Here is an 18,225-nt window from a genome sequence, read left to right on the forward strand (position 1 = left end):
CGTGCTATGAGGTGAAGTTCATTTTTAAGAGTGTACTATCCTACCAGAGAAAGAGAGAGAGAGAGATACATGATGACGATGATATGGGGATGACTACCAGAACTCATCTCACCTCCAAGCGAAAATCACGGCTGCGTGCTAAAAATAGCAACCAACAGCGTACGGGGACACGCAAATATCACACTGAACGCTACTAACAAAGAACATAAAGGAAATAAGTATAATAATAAAAATATATTAGGAAAGGTTAATAAGCGGGAGCAAACAAAAAGTGTGTTAGCTGGGCGTTGCCCTGCCGGAATCTCTAACATCTGCTCCGACAGGAAAGGTCAGCATTTCGGTGCCGCGCGATCTTGGTGGCTGACCTTGAGATGATTCCCCGGTATAGAGGAGAATAATGGGGATCGTATAATGCGGTCTTTTAGCGAACGCTAAATTAATGATGAAAGCTGGAAGTCACTGAAAAGGTTAGCCAGCTGTACACTCTTAAAAATGAACTTCACCGCATAGCACGCTCCTAGCCAACTAATATCTCGAATGATATCGTTATCTGCCCTGATTTGTAGAAAACGGGAGGCGTACGCCTTTTTGTGACACTTATGCCGTTCATAATTGTCCCAGAAAAGGCGTACGGCTCCCGTTTTCAACAAATCAGGGCAGATAACGATATCATTCGAGATGATGGTTGGCGCAGAGCGTGCTATGCGGTGAAGTTCATTTTTGAGAGTGTGGTCTTTCTGTGCGTTTCGCTGGCTTTCTTTTTATACGCGGAACAAAAAAAGAAGATCCTAAAATACTGGCGAACAACAACAACGACTTTTTTATTGCGAATGTTGGCAAAAATACGGGCGAATGCGATACACGAGTGCTCTCTACTAGACCTGGAATAGTTTGTCCCGCGGTAAACGGGCTCACATCTCCTTTTTTTTCCCTCTTACCACCATCATCATCATCATCAACAACGTGTGGCCTGTTGATACGAATTCATAATTAAAGGCGAAAGAGAAAAGTATCAGTGTAGTTTAAAAAAAAAGTTCTAATATGCTTCATCGAGTTTTAATAATTTTTAATAAAATTCGCTCACAAACCTGCAAAAACTAGTTAATTTCCACGTTATCTAATGAAAAAAAAAACATTAAAGGTGCGCCGCATGGGGCCGCCACTTGCCAATTATCTTTCGTAATGATGCGCACTTGTAGGTTTGATTCTTTATAATCACATGTTTATTTTAATCTCAGTTCTGTTCCACGTGCTTTGATCGTATCGTTATACTGCGTCAGCATATAACCCCGGTTCATATAACCGTCAGGCGCCCAATGGTACACTCTCAGAAAAAAGGTGGAGCAGTTATACCTTTCAGGATGTAATTTTTGTAGCATATGTTGTGCCTAAAAGGTTGCAAAGTTCTACCTACTACCTCACTCTCTGCCACGAATGATACGGTTACCACTTCTGAGAGCGAGGGGGGCGTACGCCTTTTTGTAGCAATTTGGACATATGATAATTGATTTTACCACCCTCTTACGCCCTTTATCGGACGCTATGTTGATGTAGGTGGTAAGTATAGAAGTTACCACCTTTTCGCACCATTTTTTCTTAGAGTGTAATATAACACACGAACGGCTGGAACTGGTTCGCGGGCTCTTCATTAATCTGGTTGACAGGAGATTAGATTAGATGAGACGAGAAGGAAAATGTGCTTTTTGACAATCCTTTCTTCCGTGAGTGCCGAGCTGAGCTTACCGCTCCATTTTCTCTTGTCGTGTTTATCCTTTTAACAAACGCTTCCTTGCTGAAGACGATTCACTCAGAAAGCACGCCAGCAAAAAGCCAAAAATCTAAGTAACACAGTAAATTAGCAATAAAGTAATCCAAATTAGCAATTTTTATTCCCAAGTTGAAAAACGCTACAAAGGTGCAGCGAACATGTGCAAAACCATTTCGTAACATATTCACCTAGGATGTGGTCACCTTTGTTCGCGGCATGATAAAAATCTGATCTCACGTCACTCGAAGCAGAAGGTTCAAGCCGAGAGTCGCCGACATCTCGAACACATACTGTTCTCCTTGTTCTCCCTTGCAGTCTGCGTTGGACCAATATAGGACCAGTACTCGACCAGTACTGCCAATGTCCAGTATTGGGAGAAGATGTTGTGCTTCCTAGGACGTTATCTACATACCTCTGACTTATCACTGATAATGAACTGACTGGATAATGAACGAAACACCGGAGGCGCGGAAAGAAGAGAAAATCACGACGAAGTTCTCAGAAAAAGTTCTCCCTGTTTTAGTGTGTCCGAGAACTTTGCCGTGTTTGTCTCTCCGTTTTTCTTCTTTATAAGTTATGCATCAGTTAGTCTGCGCCTTGTCCTTCCTGTCGACACCTCGGGGAGGGGATATTTACTAGAAGAAAGAAAAAAAAAGGGGGAAGGACATGTCAGCCAGACGGGACATCAGCTTGCTATTCCGCAAAGAAAAAAGAAAAATAAATAGAAGGAGAAGAAAATATATGAAAAAAAAAGAAAAGAATAAGGAAATAGAGGATAAACGGACAAACGGTGGAAGAAGGATGAGATAGATTAAAGACAAAGATGACTTTAACAACCGATGACTAACAAACGGTGAAAGAATGATGAGATGGATTAAAGAAAAAGATGACTTAACAAAAAGATGAGGTTAATGCGTTGAGGGTGAGGGGTGAGTGTGGGGCACTGAAGAATGAGATGGCACGACTTCTTGAGTTCACACGCTGTTCATGAGACCTGTGCCGCTCAGATACCTCTGGCATTTTGCGCGCCTGCGTGTATATTGGAGTTCCTGCTAGAAAAATATTTGATCAATTCTAGAGGTCCAGTAAACGACAGTGTTCTCTGTAGTAAACGCGAGAATATAGTCGTTGACAACATGAAGCATCAAATAAAGACCTCCATAGTGGATGGCAAAGAGCCGTCTGTGCCACACTAAGGCAAAGCAATTTTGTTGACATCATTTCTATACGTATATACGGAGCTACACACACTGTGTTTGCATTCCGTGTTGACATAAACGTCGGCACAATACCTTCCCGAGCGCCATCTATCCTGGAACAATAGTCGTAGCTGTATGGGGCCGCACAGCAACGATGAAAGCGTGTGTTTGCTTTGTAGAGTGGGAATCGCGAAACAGACTTTCGTAGAGACGTCCGTTCTTTCGACCAACATTCCTCCACTATATTGCGGGCATTGCGAGAGCTGCTATGTAATTTGTCGTACTTGTTTTCATTTAGAATGACGCAAACTGTACACGAATTAAAAAAAAAACAACGGCGTTCTTCAAAATCAGCTACAACTATACTTGTATGTCTCCAAGGATTCCGTCGACTGAAGAAGGAGACAATATAACGGGGAAATTATCAAATGTCAGTCTCAGCTATTAACGAGCATGTACCATGTACCAAGTGAGCCATGCTTATCAAATCAAATGTATTATTATATGCAATCAAATGAAATATATTCGCGTGTTTCCGTATAGCAGGTATTACGATCAGAGCTGCTCGCGTACAAAAGCGTGGACTGGAACATACACGCAAGTTATGACGTCATCCTCCTCTCTCTCTTATCCTGGTCAATCTCATCGCTCGTCGCTCATACCTGTAGATAGGTTTTAACTACCACACACTCTCTCTCACATCATCTTTCCCATAATCATCTCCGACACACTCACCATAGTTTTGGCGCTCTATGGCCTTTGTTGCCTTTGTGCCATTAAACACGTAATCAATCAATCAAAGTTATGACGTTACCACGAGTGTTATTACGTGTTACGAGCCTGACTTTTAGTGATGAGAAATCAAAAGGGACTTCAGGAATGCACATGGCCGCGAAAAATACATGGCGAACAACTCTTAACAACTAACAATCTATACTACTCGGAATTATCTCTCAATGTATTCTCTATTTATAAGGTGTGTCTGATGTTATTTTAGTCTTTAGTTTCATTATATGTTACCAGCTACACAAGAAACACATGGCCGTGAAAAATACTCTCTAGTCTCTATATATTCTCTATTTATTCTGAGACGTGTCTGATGTTCGAGTTATCTAGTCGAGAAATTCCGCCTCCACTATTCCGCGTAGATGAATTTTTGTGCGTGCGAAGCGACACAAAAATATCATCTCACGTTCAAATGTCACCCTAGACTTTAAATACAGAATTCCAGCCTGTAGCGAGCTCCTCCACTGTTAAAACATAACTTCACCACACAGCACGCTGAAGGCCAGCCATTACACAGGATGATACCGTTAATATATAAATATATAAAGATAAATTAAAATGATAAATAATAATAATAAATAATAACATTTATTCTTTACACACACACACATCTCACAACTTTATATTTTTCTCTTGCCATCATCATCATCATCATTTATTCTTACCATAGCTGTACATTTCTTTAACGCCTGCTTAAGCTGACACTCTCCATTTTATCACTCCTGATTTTCATCGCGATCCCTCCTCAAATGAGGAGCGATGACTTCATCATTTGGCGCAGTAGTTGGTGCAGGGCTTAGTATGCAAGCAAGTTTTGTTTCTGTTGCAGGCAAATTTATTAACACTCTAAAACATCAATTGGAAATATTTGGGCTACGGGTGTGCTTGTGACGCCTTTGTGACTACTGTGACTGCTACTATACGCAATACACGTACAATACGCAATACAAATATGTATAAATCTATACGTTCGTTATGTACAAGACAACATACGCACGCTAAATATTATGTATTTATGTACGTTAGATATCATCTACAATATCGTGTATGGTGACTATCTACATAAAGGTGAGAAAGCTCATGAGTGTACACTTCGTGTGGCATATCTCCACAAGTGAATGATATGCTCCAAAATAATATTCTGTCCATTCCCTACCCCGTCCTTCCTCGTCATAACTAACAAAAGCGTCTACGACGCGGAACACTTATGCTTTTCGTACTCTTTCTCCTAATTGATCCGTATATACCATCATCCCTTCCCTCGGCACCGATCTGCGCCCCAAGTACGATACACAAAATCAATACGTAGTTCAAACTTACTTCACAAGACAGATGGCAGTCCTCTTCAATCCGGTCAACAGACCAGAGATTCCAGCGCGCTCGCAGGCCGCTGATAATCACGTCCAGAAGAAACCCACTAACACAACGGTTGCGATCACCCTCTCACAGAATTATGTCCATCGATGATGACGTAACGAGATGTTTTCATCAACGCACGCCAAGAAAAAAAAAAACTGCGCAGGTTGTCTTTCCAACTATAACGAACAATGTGGCACAGCTACACAGGATTCGAAAGTTGGACTTCTGCTACAGGATGCTGCGTCTGCGTGCGAAAAACCCCTCCGTCGCTGGGAGGCGCTGCGCTGTTGCTAAGGCGCGATCGATTTTTGGGTGCTGCCACCGAAGGGAAGAAGTTAGGGAAAAGAACTAAACGCAAGATGGCGGACGCGCTGGGGTCGCGGAGGATGCTGGGAAGGATAGTTCTGCATTCAACGTGTTTTCTTTTGTTTGTTTGTTTTTTTTTACTCTTTCCAGTCGTCTTTCTTTCACTTGGAGTCTAACGGCGACCCTATTAGCTCTCGCCGCGGTCCCTGGCGGTGCATGGTCTTCTGCTTCTCTATGAATGTCGTCTGCGTCTACGAGGAGAGCTTTCGCGCACTTCGAAAGGGGATGGGGGATTCATAATTTTTTAGCGGTTTTATTAAATCGGACGGCCCATAAAGATTGCCGTTCAGGATAAAGGCATGGCACAGGTTTGGATAAAAGGCAGAGGTAAAAAGATAAGAAGCGCTATTTTATAGCTCAGGAAGATGGGATCGCGTGGGATGCGCTTGGAAGCACAAAGAGGCGGTGGAAACAGACATTACTTTTCTTTTCCTTTTTGTTCTAAGCGCGCGGTTCTTTTCAATTTATCATTGCAGCCATTCCGTCTGACAGTAGTCCACATTTACAGCGCATGTATACAGTGCTTTAGTGCCTAGGATCGCAAGCACGGGGGATGTTACAAAAAATTGGGGAGCGGGGTCAAAGTTGCAACAGCTTGATGTATCATTCCAGGCGTGTGTCTGAAACAATAAAGGGTCATCTGCTAGGGGGGTGAATAGGAAAGAAAGCGAGGAGGCTGTCGGAAATATTTGGTGTGGTGAAGGGGGACCTCGATAAATGACTGCAGGTATGGCATCTCCATTGCACTTCAAGACGGGGAGCTTCCTTTCTTTTTACTTTTCCTGACGCGTTAAGCGGTACCTTGCTTAAGACAAAACATACGCACGATTCAGGGAGAAATTTATTCCGAAGCTGCCAGATGCATTCTATCTCCTGAGGGCAATCGAGGCTGACGCCAGGGGTGCATACTTGTCGCGACCAGCTCTCACTAGATGTCCAACGAGTGTAAAGATGTGGAAGTCTTTAGCATAGATAAGCTACGAGTTATGATACGCCACAATGCGTAGTCTACCGCGCTTTCATTACAAATTGCAGGTTGTTCGTATCCTAGCTTCATAAACTTAGGCATGTTAGATGTGCTGGAGGAAGATAACATTAGATGATCGGGAAAATGTTTTCACCTGTTTTCAGCTGTTTTAACCATTCACAGATAGATAATTGAGAAGTGATACACTCTTAGAAATGAACTTCACCGCATAGCACGCTCCTAGCCAACCATCATCCCGAACGACAACGTTCTCGCCCCTGATTTGTTGAAAACGGGAGGCGGAGCCTAAGCTGTGCCGTGCATAATGGCACAAAATAGGCTCCTCCTCCCGTTTTTTCAACGAATCTAGGGCGAGAACGTTGTCATTCGGGATGATGGTTGGCTAGGAGCGTGCTACGCGGTGAAGTTCATTTTTAATAGTGTAGATGCTGCCGAAGATAGCCGCCTGCTCTCGAAGAAGGTGCTCTCGAAAGGCGTACGCCTTTTTTGTGACAATTATGAACCGCATAAGTGTCACAAAAAAGGCGTACGCCTCCCGTTTTCAACAAATCAGGGCGGATAACGATATGATTCGAGATGGTGGTTGGCTAGGAGCGCGCTATGCGGTGAAGTTCATTTTTAAGAGTGTGGGCCCAAAAAGCACGCTGCGTTGACCGTTTTGGTTTCGTCACCTTTATCCTCTCCCATACTGTAGCCAATCAAATCTTCCCAGCTTCTTGAAGACGAAATCCATCGCGGGGGCTTTAGATCCGTTTTTGTACAATCGTATCGTTACCGGCTTACACTCTTGAAAATGAACTTCACCGCATAGCACGCTCTTAGCCAACCATCATCTCGAATGATATCGTTATCTGCCCTGATTTGATGAAAACGGGAGGCGTACGCCTTTTTTGTGACACTTATGCTGGTCATAATTGTCACAGAAAAGGCGTACGCCTCCCGTTTTCAACAAATCAGGTCAGATAACGATATCATTCGAGATTATGGTTGGCTAGGAGCGTGCTATGAGGTGAAGTTCATTTTTAAGAGTGTAGTTCGATTCATGTGAAGAACTGTGCGGTGCTAAAAAAAAACCTTCACCGCATAGCACGCTTCTGTGCTTTGTGGAAAGCGCGGGGGGGCGAACGCCCTTTTTGTGACACTCAACGTGACTGCGGAAGAGTCACAAAAAGGCGTACGCCTCTCGTTTTTTAGCGAATCAGAGAGGAAAACGATGTCATTCGAGATTATGATTGGCTAGGAGCCTATGATGCGGTGAAGTTCTTGTTTCGCCATCACCACCACCACCATCTTGTTGTAAGGGTTGTAGAGAATAAAAAGCGATAAAAACCGGGCTGTTTGGTGGTACATTCTAAAAGCTATACACCCCCAGTGCAGGGGACGCAGACAGACGAGACACAGACGAAGCACTGCTCCAGAGAATTCCAGAGAATTCTACCGGACAGTAAGGAAGATATCGACCCATGCCTGTTATGCACGACGTACTGGAGGCCTTTATACGCTCAAGCACTGTGTTTGCGTAGATCATCAAGGTCGTTATAGGCAATCACGAAAGAGGAACTTTGACGTCGCGGTGCAGACTTCATTTGCAATGGTTGTGCCCGTCCTCGTTATACAAGAAACCCAAAGAGGAAAGTATTGATTGTAAGTAGGAGCGATCATTGGAGTTCGAAGAAAAGCAAGTTGGGTCACGGAGTAGTCTCCTGTGCTGCTTTGGATGTTACGCAACTAAGAAATTGTAGCAAAATGCAGGTTAAAACACAATAAGAAGAGCATCGTTTACCGACGTATAGGAGCTGACTGCTCCACACTCTTAGAAATCAGGGGGAGAGGGGGTAATGGCAGGATCGGATAAAAAAAAAAGATCAAAGAAAGAAAGAAAGACGGGTGGAGGATAGAGAATGAAGGGTGGAGATGCGTAGAGGGTGCATGAGTTCGTCGGGGAGAGCACAGTGTTAGATTTCGCTACTTTCACGTGTGACATGCTCTCTTAGAAATTAACTTCAGCGCATAGCACGCTCCTAGCCAACCATCATCTCGAATGATACCGTTATCTGCCCTGATTTGTTGAAAATGGGAAGCATACGCCTTTTTTTTTTTTTGACAATTATCACATGGGATGTTTCCCCATGTCATCACTTCTTCATTTATTGTTGTTGTTATTGTGACAATTATGAACAGCATAAGTGTCACAAAAATGGCGTACAGAACCCGTTTTCAACAAATGAGGGGAAAGAACGATATCATGCGAGATGATGGTTGTTGGAGCTTGCTATGTGGTGAAGTTCATTTTTAAGAGTGCATGTCACACGTGAAAGTAGCGAAATGTAAGTATGTATGTATGGATATATTCGGCAAATCGTTGAGGAGACCAATGACAGACTGCTCCACATTGTAGCACCTCTTGACAAGGAAAGGAAGAGGGAAAGACTACGTTGCGGTTTCTTTCGCTCATAAATCACGAACGACGCAACGGATAACTCCTGTTCCCTTTGTATTAATGCCAAGGTAGCCGTATCTTTCATTGAGCGAGAAGACATTTTTGCATTTTAGCACCCCTTTAAGAAATTGCACCAGGGCTCCGACCGTTTGTTCCTTTTAGCTCAATCGGGACCAGGGTCTTAATTAATTAATTAATTCGACGGACCAGGGTCTTGCGCGGTTAGCGCGAAGATAACGTCGATGTAAACTGCACGGTGCGAAACAAAGCTATATGTGATGTATGTTTCCTGCTTCCTCGCACGTACGGCAGTTGGGCAAGTTTACTATTTCCAGTCGTGCAAAGAAAGGGGCGACTGCATATATCGAAGGCGATACATATTGAAGATTCATATGCACGGTGCAAACAGGATGAAGTATACGTAGAATAGCATGGTCATAATAACGAGGGTTCACGTGAACCCTCGTTATTATGACCATGCTCATTCCCGAAAATTTTGGTCATAATGCGGAATTGTCATATTAACGGGGGGATTTGCAGAGGTTTTACTGCATTGTTCCCCAGGAGTGTGGTCGTAAAGCGCGTATGTCAGATTATCGGGGGTCATACTAACGAGGGTTCACTGTAATTCACTGTGCGCTACGTTAACGGGTGATTTTTGCATTCGGCCGATAGTTGTCGCGAAAGTGGGGTGCGGGGGTTCTCTTTTATTTATTTTTTTCACCTCTGTTTATGGGAGTAGCCGAATTTGTCGTGTGACGAATTCAACCTCTCCCTAGTATTTTTCTTCATCAACATCAACATCAGAATTATAGTATTACGTAATGTACGCAGTATTAACTATGCGAGATCTGTGTTTAGTAGTAACCGTGTGTGAAGAGGTTTGATGCGTGACACTGACAGTATATGCGCCGGATAATATCAAATTTCCGCAAACTCATAACACTTGAGTTGGAGCTGGACGATTGCTTGAACTATGAGTGAAAATAATATGGAAGCCCCGGGAGCCAGACGAGGGATGTCGCAAAGTGGCGATGTCAACGACGGGCCGTATATAACCCAGAATATTGGTGAAACCGTAATATAGGTCGTAATATAGAACTTACGAATCGTAAAAAAAAAAGATAACAGTTTGATGTTGATGTTGACGAAAAAAAAAACAATAATGGGGATGAGAGGCAAACGTTATTTTTAAATTCTTCTGCATATACTGCTCCCAATTCTTACACATTTTTGTTTAAAAGCTCAAAAGCACATCTAAGCAACTCAGCACAAGCAACATGCACATTGGACGAACGCAGGCGAGAAAGTCATGTCACTTATTCATATGACGTTGTATTTCTGCTACTGAGGTCCCGGGCAGCGAAGCCTTGTCAAGTTGTCACGGCAACTTTTTACACTGCTGTCCATCCACGTACATGAAAAATAAATAAATAAATAGATGAAATGAAAAAAAATAAAATAAAATACAATGAAAACGCACAGAGAAAGAAAAAAAAAGTAGCGTAACCATTATTACGAGACTGTCGTAGCTTTTCCGCTACCAGTACATAAGACGGAATTATTATTATTTTTTTTTATATACAATGAAACTCAAACTCAAACTCAACGAATGTTGGCGTTTCGCGGTAATTTTTGAAAAAAAGATCTCATCTTGTGTTCCGGTTTGTACACAGTCTTAAAAAAGCGATGCTACTTTGTTGGGATACCATATGAAGCAGAAAAAGAAAAAGAAATGAAGAAATTTGAAGAAATTAGGTTTGCAAACAACACAACACTGAACCTAAACAATTTCGTCATCCTTATCAATCATGTCAAAGTCTCAAGTATAACGAGTGCAACAAAACTCACAATGCCATTTAGCGACGACGCAAAGTAGACCGAAATCCTTCTCACTCCTGTTGAATAGAATCTGAATACCAATCCCATTTACGAGCTTCCCATCGAACTCCAACGACACTCCGGAACTTAAACGAGTTCTATCGAGCCGAAAGGCTACGCGCAGAACGTCAACATAACAACGTTACAGAGACAGCTGTTCTCCATCTCTCTTCTCGGTGTCTGAAATCACGCGCATTGTTCACTTTCCCTCGACATGTTGTAGTATACGGTTAACTCGATTCACTTCCATTTCTTTCCCTTCGCGCGCGCGCTTTAATTTTATTACGGCCTCCCCCGTAGTTCCGTTCGCCAATCGCAAAATTCGGTTCTGGCTGGCGCGTCTGGAGGGCAACTTCCGTCGTGGTGCTTCCTTTGGAGGAAATGAGGAAGATTCCCCCTTGTGGAGTTTATCAGCCGTATTCGACGATAACGTCGGACTCGTCTTCACTCGTTGGAGGTCCCCTTTCCGAAACGGCTGCGTTTATTTTCTGTTGAGAACGTACTGTTTATACGGAGCTATATTTATATTCGATGTCTTCAAGCGGATGTCGCGGCTTGAAGAAACATGCGTGGAAACATCCTTGGACTCTTGTCACTGAGGACATTCTGAAGGTCCCGCATGCAGTGTGTCTTCCAAGATACACCGTTTTAAGAAAAAAGAGAGCTTTACTACGTAACACGATGAAAAGCATCGTTGTTGCTCGTGATTCGTGGATAGCCCGGGGCCTACGCCTTTTTATGATGCTTTTGCGCTTACATTCTTTGTCACACAAAGGCATTTGTTACGCAAATAAGTAGTGACGACGCAGCCCGAAAACGGAACTTCACTGTATAGCACGCTGTGCGCCAGACATTGCCGCGAATGATAGGGTTATTGCTTCTGACTCGAAGAGAGAGTGGTTTACTAAGCGTGTAATTAGGTCATCTTTTCAGAGCACACCGTTCCCAATGATAGCTTGCTAAGCGTGTTATTAGGTAATGTTGGCAGAGCGTACCGTTCCCTATGGTGGTTTGCTAAGCGTGTTATTAAGTCATGTTTTCAGAGCTCATAGTTCCCAATGGTGGTCCGTTCCACGTGCAATGGGGTAGGGTACCGCACCACCGCGGTGAAACACCCCATCTCATCGTCATCATTTATTGTTGTTGTTGTTGTGGTTTGCTAAGCGTGTTAGGTCATGCTTTCAGAGCGTACCGTTCCCAATTGTGGTTGGCTAAGCGTGTAATTAGGTCATCTTTTCAGAGCATAGCGTTCCCAATAGTGGTTTGCTAAACGTATTATTAGGTCACGTTTTCAGAGTATACCGTTCCCAATGGTGGTTGGCTGAGCGTGTAATTAGGTCATCTTTTCAGAGCATATCGTTCCCAATGGTGGTTTGCTAAGCGTATTATTAGGTCATGTTTTCAGAGCACACCGTTCCCAATGGCGGTTGGCTAAGCGTGTAATTAGGTCATCTTTTCAGAGCACACCGTTCCCAATGGTGGTTTGCTAAGCGTGTAATTAGGTCACCTTTTCAGAGCATACCGTTCCCAATGGTGGTTTGCTAAGCGTATTATTAGGTCATATTTTCAGAGTGTACCGTTCCCAATGGTGGTTGGCTAAGCGTGTAATTAGGTCATCTTTTCAGAGCACACCGTTCCCAATGGTGGTTGGCTGACCGTGTAATTAGGTCATCTTTTCAGAGCATATCGTTCCCAATGGTGGTTTGCTAAGCGTATTATTAGGTCATGTTTTCAGAGCACACCGTTCCCAATGGCGGTTGGCTAAGCGTGTAATTAGGTCATCTTTTCAGAGCATATCGTTCCCAAAGGTGGTTTGCTAAGCGTATTATTAGGTCATGTTTTCAGAGCATACCGTTCCCAATGGTGGTTTGGTAAGCGTATTATTAGGTCATGTTTTCAGAGTGTACCGTTCCCAATGGTGGTTGGCTGAGCGTGTAATTAGGTCATCTTTTCAGAGCACACCGTTCCCAATGGTGGTTTGCTAACGTATTATTAGGTCATGTTTTCAGAGTGTACCGTTCCCAATGGTGGTTGGCTAAGCGTGTAATTAGGTCATCTTTTCAGAGCACACCGTTCCCAATGGTGGTTTGCTAAGCGTGTAATTAGGTCATCTTTTCAGAGCACACTGTTCCCAATGGTGGTTTGCTAAGCGTGTAATTAGGTCACCTTTTCAGAGCATACCGTTCCCAATGGTGGTTGCTAAGCGTGTTATTGGATCACCTTTTCACAGCGTACCATTCCCAATGGTGGTTTGCTAAGCGTGTAAGGTCATGTTTTCAGAGCGTACCGTTCCCAAAGGTGGTTTGCTAAGCGTATTATTAGGTCATGTTTTCAGAGCATACCGTTCCCAATGGTGGTTTGCTAGCGTATTATTAGGTCATGTTTTCAGAGTGTACCGTTCCCAATGGTGGTTGGCTGAGCGAGTAATTAGGTCATCTTTTCAGAGCACACCGTTCCCAATGGTGGTTTGCTAACGTATTATTAGGTCATGTTTTCAGAGTGTACCGTTCCCAATGGTGGTTGGCTAAGCGTGTAATTAGGTCATCTTTTCAGAGCATACCGTTCCCAATGGTGGTTTGCTAAGCGTGTAATTAGGTCACCTTTTCAGAGCATACCGTTTCCAATAGTGGTTTGCTAAGCGTATTATTAGGTCATGTTTTCAGAGTGTACCGTTCCCAATGGTGGTTGGCTAAGCGTGTAATTAGGTCATCTTTTCAGAGCGTACTTTTCCCAATGGTGGTTGCTAAGCGTGCTATTGGATCACCTTTTCACAGCGTACCATTCCCAATGGTGGTTTGCTAAGCGTGTAAGGTCATGTTTTCAGAGCGTACCGTTCCCAATGGTGGTTTACTAAGCGTGTAATTAGGTCATCTTTTCAGAGCACACCATTCCCAATGGTCGTTTGCTAAGCGTATTATTAGGTCATGTTTTCAGAGTGTACCGTTCCCAATGGTGGTTGGCTAAGCGTGTAATTAGGTCATCTTTTCAGAGCACACCATTCCCAATGGTCGTTTGCTAAGCGTATTATTAGGTCATGTTTTCAGAGTGTACCGTTCCCAATGGTGGTTGGCTAAGCGTGTAATTAGGTCATCTTTTCAGAGCGTACTTTTCCCAATGGTGGTTGCTAAGCGTGTTATTGGATCACCTTTTCACAGCGTACCATTCCCAATGGTGGTTTGCTAAGCGTGTAAGGTCATGTTTTCAGAGCGTACCGTTCCCAATGGTGGTTTACTAAGCGTGTAATTAGGTCATCTTTTCAGAGCACACCATTCCCAATGGTCGTTTGCTAAGCGTATTATTAGGTCATGTTTTCAGAGTGTACCGTTCCCAATGGTGGTTGGCTAAGCGTGTAATTAGGTCATCTTTTCAGAGCGTACTTTTCCCAATGGTGGTTGCTAAGCGTGTTATTGGATCACCTTTTCACAGCGTACCATTCCCAATGGTGGTTTGCTAAGCGTGTAAGGTCATGTTTTCAGAGCGTACCGTTCCCAATGGTGGTTTACTAAGCGTGTAATTAGGTCATCTTTTCAGAGCACACCATTCCCAATGGTCGTTTGCTAAGCGTATTATTAGGTCATGTTTTCAGAGTGTACCGTTCCCAATGGTGGTTGGCTAAGCGTGTTATTAGCTCATGCTTTCAGAGTGTAACGTTCCCAATGATAGCTTGCTAAGCGTGTCATTAGGTAATGTTGGCAGAGCGTACCGTTCCCATGGTGGTTTGCTAAGCGCGTTATTAGGTCATGTGTTCAGAGCGACGATTAAAAAAGACGGGTACGTGACAAATTGCTCGTGACGCATGGTCCGCCCGTAACGTATCGCGGGAAGAGCGCCGTGCACGTGTTTTATCACGTGCCCTTCTCGACGATTGCCCCGCACCTTAATTGTCACTTGTTGACAGGGTTAGATATACCTCGTCCCGGTGAACCAGGCCATGGCCGAGCGGGTTAAGGCGTCTCGCTCGTTGGTGATAGCCAAGGTCGTGTTGAAGACTGGGAGGTGGTGGGTTCGAATCCTACCACCGGCTATATTGTCTGAGGTTTTCCCTAGATTTTTTGAAGACTTTCCAGGCGAATGTCCGCACTGTTCCCCCTGAAGTCGGCCCAGGACGCACACTAGCCCCCGGTCACCTACTCCTTCCTGCTGTCCTCTCTCCATTTGCCCACATCTGTACGCCGCTCACAGCCACAGTTGCTTCACGGCGCTAACACGGAAATGAAAAAAAAACTAAAGAAAAAGGCGACGACAAAGCTAGACCCTCTTACGTAGAAGCTTTTGATTTCCGGATAGGGATGCGCTATCGGTCATACCACATCAGCATTTTAATTTTTTTACATATATATACGAGGGGTGTTCAAATCAAACCGGGACTTTCTGTCTCCAGAGTGTACAAATGGCTCGCGCTACTTCTTTTTCGTCATTTTCACACGCGACAGGCCTCCGCATTCACCACGTGATGGTCCAAAGTTTGTACAAAACAGAAGACACGTGCTGGACAAGATGGCCGACAACGAGGTGAGCGCGCACATCGAACAGCGAATTGTCGTAAAGTTTCTCGTGAATGAAGGCGTAAAGTTACCTGAAATTCACAGAAGACTTCAGGTTCAGTATGGCCACGATTCACTTAGCCGCAGTAAAGCGTTTGAGTGCTGCAAACGGTTCCGAGACGGCCGTACATCAGTGCAGGACGATCCCGCCCGGGGCGGCTCAGAGCCCAATGTCAGAGTTGCTGAGAACAACTTGTGGAGTGCCTGATTCTCAAGGACCGACGGATAACATGTCTCGAACTGGCTCGAAAGACGGACCTTTCTGTGGGAACGTTGAACGCTATCATTCATGAACACCTCCGGTTTCGGAAAGTTAGTGCCCGCTGGGTCCCGAGGCAGCTCTCCGTGTTTGACCTGCAGAGAAGGCTCGAAATCTCCCAAGAGCTCAGGTACCGTTTCGACACTGAAGGGCAGCCGTTTCTTGATCGGATCACCACGTGCGATGAAACGTGGGTGCACCATTTCACTCCTGGGTCTAAACGCGCATCAAAACAGTGGAAGCATCAGGAATTGCCAGCTCCCAAGAAGTTCCGAAGCACCCCGTCTGCGGGTAAGGTCATGGCCACGGTTTTCTGGGACAAGGCTGGCGTTGTTCATGTTGATTTTCTGCCCAGTGGTACCACCATCAATAGTGCATATTACTGCCAGGTTCTCAGGGATGCGCATAAGGCGCTGACGCAAAAGCGGCCGGGCCTCATCAGCAAGGGAGTTCTCCTCCTAGAGGACAATGCACACCCGCATACCTCGCATCTCACGACGCGCACCTTACAGGAACTTGGCTGGGAATTGCTCCCACATCCCCCTTACAGTCCAGACTTTGCCCCCAGCGATTTCCATCTCTTTGGGCCACTGAAGGTGTTCTTTGGGGTCCGCCACTTCAGCTGCGACGACGAGGCAAAGAATGCGATCCGATCATGGCTGCTATGCGCCGGTAAGGATTTCTACGCTGCTGGCATTGAAGCCCTCGTGAAACGCTGGGACAAGTGCATTAGTGCAGCTGGAGATTACGTTGAAAAATAAAACTAATTTCTCTCCTGTAAGTTCATTTTACTTTTGTGAAAAATGAAAAGTCGCGGTTTGACTTGAACACCCCTCGTATATACGTACGTATATACAGGGTGCCTTTTTTTATTTGTTACGGAATTTTTATAAAATAAACTATCAGAGCAAAGTAGATGCCGTTCTTCCAGTTGAGTTATATGTACAGGCGAACATTCTCTGGAAGAAGGTACGTAACTACAAGATTACTAATTACCTAAATTCATTAATTAACTCTTTAATTAGAGAATTTCGCGCTAAAGCGATATAGAGAGCGGGAGACATTCCTCGTTGAAGGTCATTCCATGTTTAAAAAACGCAGAGGAAGCACAGGTGACATACGAATTGTCTTCCTGTAAACGAGGCTATAGTTGTTGGAACACACAGTGATACGGGAAGCAAGCGTCAGCTTCATTGTGACTTCGTCAGGGAGTATCCAGATGTCGAGATATCTTGACTTCGAAAAATACACTTTGGAGATGCCAACAACATAAATAAATAAACTCCTAAAACTTGGAACCCCAGTTATAGCCTGGGTGTCTGTAAACAGTGGTTTTTCCTGTACCTGCTATCAACATTTAACTTTAACATAATGACGTTTACGAAGCACTACGACACAGAGGCGAAGCAAAGAAGATCTCACCGTGTGACTGGAGTGTTCTTTTCTATACTCGACCGGCAACAACCATTTCAAACATCGACCGGCATGCAAAACGCAGGAAGTGAAACTCTCAGACAGAAAGGAATGACAGCAGCAAAAAAATCTCCGAAACCGCTGCGTCGTGTGTAATTCGAGCTGGATGTCATACAACCGCTTATCTCGTCGAGGCTACTGACGCATATCTTACACAGAAGACGCCTGCTTTGAGCATAATAATTTTGGTAGACGGAATATTTCAACATGTAGTACAGTTCTGAGCATACTTAACAATAATGCAGCATCATCAGCCGTAGCTGGAGAAAGAACCAGCCTAGCAGAGAAGAGGAGCTGGAAACTTTTGAGCATTTGAAGGAGTAAATGATTTGTAAGGAGTAGATTTCCTCTTTCAATGTCCATTCCGGAAGCTCTGTATACTGCCGGGGCAAACGTCACCTACATACAGAATGCCTGCTTATAGACCTCCCCGTGTTATGTAAACATTGCAACGACTGAAGCGTCACAGTGGTGGGCGTCGGTCGCACGTAGAACTATTCGCGTACGAGGTGGTAGTGGTGGTGGTCAAAGGACTCGTCGTTGTCGGCCTCACAGAGGTGGGCAACGTCACGACTAACGCCCTGGGGGAACGCGCGTCCTGGGCCGACTTCTAAGGAAACTGTGCCGACATATGTCTGAAAGCGTCTGAGAAAAACCCAGGAAAACCCCACACAGCACAGCCGGCATTAGGATTCGAACCCGAGTACCTCCCAGTCTCGACGTGACATGGCCAGCACGCTAACCACTGAGCCACGCGAGCTTATACCTTCGTATGTAGCCATATAAAGCCATGCTGAAACCCAATCGCCGCGGACGATTTCGAAGACAGGCTTTCCGTGGCTACCAATGTGGCTCGTGGCGGCTCGTCTCCATAGCTACGGCAGCCAAAAGCACGGTCGTGATTGGCGGACTCTTAACTATATTACGCCAAATCGTTTAAGCGGTCACATTTTTTTTTTCTATGGGCGGTGTAGCCCAGTGCCCTCCAACGCACCTCGACATTCCCGTTATCCAATTCAATCCAAGTCATGTTTTTCCTCTGGTATCCATGTGTGAAGTGTGTCGTCTGCTATCATCGGGTGTGCTTGGATGGCTGCCTATTCTGTTTTAAATGTTTCATATTATGTAAGGAAGGGGTATTGTACCGTGCAAGCTTTCTACT

The 18,225-nt window shown here is 44.5% G+C and overlaps 1 protein-coding gene across 3 annotated transcripts in view; it reads right to left on the reverse strand.

Annotated features, from left to right (window-relative positions):
* Positions 1 to 17,116, reverse strand: part of LOC135366657 (neurogenic locus notch homolog protein 4-like) — a 69,699-nt gene extending 52,583 nt beyond the window's left edge. For 2 of the 3 annotated variants that reach the window (XM_064599462.1, XM_064599460.1), the window contains exon 1: positions 17,013 to 17,116. The gene's annotated coding sequence lies outside the window, so the exon portion shown is untranslated. Of the gene's footprint in view, positions 1 to 5,073; positions 5,359 to 17,012 lie in introns of those variants that run through there. The other variant, XM_064599461.1, reaches the window with a different exon arrangement.
* Positions 17,117 to 18,225: the final 1,109 nt, after the last annotated feature.

This window comes from Ornithodoros turicata, chromosome 8 (assembly GCF_037126465.1).
Source record: "Ornithodoros turicata isolate Travis chromosome 8, ASM3712646v1, whole genome shotgun sequence".
NCBI classification, from domain to species: domain Eukaryota; kingdom Metazoa; phylum Arthropoda; class Arachnida; order Ixodida; family Argasidae; genus Ornithodoros; species Ornithodoros turicata.